This window comes from Rhea americana, unplaced genomic scaffold (genome assembly GCF_003343005.1).
Source record: "Rhea americana isolate MKP2758 unplaced genomic scaffold, rheAme1 scaffold_95, whole genome shotgun sequence".
Classification (NCBI taxonomy): domain Eukaryota; kingdom Metazoa; phylum Chordata; class Aves; order Rheiformes; family Rheidae; genus Rhea; species Rhea americana.
In genome coordinates this window covers 2,162,040-2,164,982 of record NW_028187144.1, presented here as the reverse complement: position 1 = coordinate 2,164,982, position 2,943 = coordinate 2,162,040, and the positions used below count along the sequence as shown (strand labels likewise).

At 41.4% G+C, this 2,943-nt stretch overlaps 1 protein-coding gene across 8 annotated transcripts in view; it reads right to left on the bottom strand.

Moving 5' to 3' along the window:
• The window catches only part of LOC146584326 (RCC1 and BTB domain-containing protein 2), a 39,831-nt gene extending 39,477 nt beyond the window's left edge, over positions 1–354 (bottom strand). For all 8 annotated transcript variants that reach the window (XM_085324931.1, XM_085324938.1, XM_085324932.1 and 5 more), the window contains exon 1: positions 268–354. The gene's annotated coding sequence lies outside the window, so the exon portion shown is untranslated. The remainder of the gene's footprint in view (positions 1–267) is intronic.
• Between the last annotated feature and the right edge of the window lie 2,589 nt (positions 355–2,943).

Below are 2,943 nucleotides of genomic sequence, written 5' to 3'. Positions count from 1 at the left end.
CCAACGGCCGCTGGCGCAGGGGCGGGAAGCGCGCGAGCGTGCCAGGGCGCCCTCTCCCCTCCCCCCACCGCCCGCAGGCTCGAGGGGCCGGCGCGGGGCGGGAACGTCCGTTAGAGCCGCGCGTGACGCTGCCAACCGCCGCCCGGGCGCCAGCAGCCGTGGCGCCGCCGCTGCCCCGCGGCGGAGGGGCGCGCGGGGCTCTCCCCGGCGCCCGGGGAAGAGGGAGGGAAAAGGTGGCGGCGGCGATCCCCTTCCTTCATAGCTTACCTTCCCCGCAGGCGGCGGCGGTGGTGGTGACGGCTCCTCCTCCCGCCAATGAGGCAAGGGAAGATGCCGCCGCACTCAGGCGCCTCCTCAGCCGCGGAGGGAGGGAGAGGGCTTAGCGCCTCCCAGGGATCCACCTACTGCCGCAGGAGCGTGGAAAACCAGGGATCGCCGGATGAGCGAGGCCGGCGTGGACGCGGCTGCTGAGGTGGATGCCGCCCCAGGGGTCCGTTCTGGCTGCAGAGCACTTCCCTCCCTCTGAGTTCAGGGAGAGATAGACCAAGGCAGCACCTGTGTCCCCTGCATCGAGGCGCACCTCTTTTGATGGTGTGGCAGCTTCAGGAAGACACAGATGCCCATAGGGAGTGTGGCATTGAGGGACACAGTCTAATAACACTTTGCACCAGGCCCTAAGCTGGTGACTGGCCTAAGTGCAACTGAGAAGACTCCATAGTGAAAATCCCATGCTCAAAGATGATTGCCATGGGAATATCAAATRCCGCTAAGTTATTTCAAGGTGCCATTTTGGTTTTTTTGGAAAGGAAGTGAGTGTGACCTTGGTATTTCTCTCATTCTCATATGCTTTATCTTTAAAATTAAGTCCTCCCAAACAGAATACATTTGAAAAGCATTTCCCTGATGTTTCACTGAACAAACTTGCTATTTTGGCAGGTTTTATCTCTTACCTTGGGCCTGATGATGTACGACCATCTTACTGTGGTACGTGTTCAGACATCTTTGCCGTTCTCTTGAATGATATTGTTAGGTTATCACTGTGGGAACCTTATTCAGGAGAAAGCTTGCCTTATGACTAAGAAACTAACTTTTTGTTGAAAACTGAGTTCCTTTATCACCTGGGGCAAGTCTCAACAGCAGGTCTTCAAGTAGGAATCAGTCTTATGAGGATATTGTGTTATTTTAATGATTGTATGCACTATACAAGACTATGTCCAAAAATAAGGTTTGTATAAGTACCTTAAGTAGCAGGACCTTTTTTTTTATAGTTACCAAGGGAATAGAGACAATAATTTATGTGTACTTCCTATATTGTCTGACAGTCTCATGTGATATACTTCACATGCTTTTTTTAGCCTGCCTTGTATCTCATTCTTTAAATATATTGCATGAATATATTTAAATGTATACCATAATATATAAAAATATATAATTATATATTATTACATACTATATATATTGAAGTGTCTATACCTCTACACTGACTTCAAATGCTACTGCTTAAAGTAGTCACCTAATATTTGCATATTCTCAGCCACTAACTGCATAGTGTTCTGTGGCGTCATTATCTCTTTTTAGCTTGTCAGCTGAAAGTCAAGATACATACTATACTTGAGAATACATTCAACTTCCCATGCATGCATCCSAAACACATTATAATCTGCAAAATGTATAATTTGTTGGCTTATTCACTTGGTTCTTTCACAATAATTGAAAATATTTTTAGCTAAGAAAGGTTTCTTCATTTAAAAGCTATTTGTAATGATTTGCATAAAGTGTGGGATGGAGAACAGCAAACTTGGGGAGCACTTTACTCATGAGGGCCATATATTGTGCCCTATAGTTTTGTTTTCTGTTTGTATAAATTAAAATGCATTGTGTAACAGTTTTTTTTTCTGTTACTGTGTTCCCTTCTCAGTTTTCTGTTTTCTTAATTGAATAAACCCAGTTCAGGAAGAAAAAAAATTGATGGAGCTCAGACATATGTATGTAAATATAACAATAAAACTGATAATTTAAATCTAGCAGACAGTAGTGTAACAATACCTGGTGGAAGTTTAAGCTACTTGTTTTCAGAGTAGCAATAACACAAATATTTTTAGTAATTGTCCTTGGAAGAAGTTTAATCTTGGACTGTGAGCTGTTACTTGATTATTCAGTGCACATTCTGAAAGAGTATTGGATATTTTTCTAAAAGTAATGATTCAYTTAAAACAATAAAGTGCTATGTACTGTGTTAAGCTGAAAGCCACACTTAGAATGTGTGAAACAGATGATGTGCTTGATCCATTCAAACAAAGTGCAATTTAATACAGTTAAGTCCTTAAATCTAGAAGCAGTGACTGTAGAGCTATAAGCAGGGAAAATGCATTCTGAAAAATCTTGCTGAAGTATACAGATCAGTCAGCATAACTGAAAATGTGATGCCAGGGATGCAGAAGTGAAAAAGGTTGATACTGTTCTTGAATGTAAAGAAAAGAGTGGTAAACAGTAATTAAGAGATAATTTGCCTCTAGTAATTAGTAATTTTACTATATATATTGATAGAGAAATTGGAATAGGCTGCAAAGAGATAAACAATAGTTTGAAAAAAAGATAGGGATGATCTGTTTAGTTATTAAAAACAGTTCACAAGTAAGATTAAAATTTATAGGCTCTTTACAAGAATAAAATATTATGTACTGCATAGCATTTTAATTTAATGGAGAAAGCTATAACAAGGAGCAATGGGGAGAAATTAATTGCCATAGAAATTCAAAACAGAAATAGAACACAAATCTCTGATAGTGAAAATGGAAAGTGCTCTCCATTTATTGATGCCTTCAAATCAAAAAATGATCCAGTTATTTCAAGTTTTTCTTACATGCCAGAGTTTCTGCATCTCTCTTATTTTCTTTCTTTCATTTGAGTTGTCTCCACTTCATTTTTCGTCTTCCCTAAGCA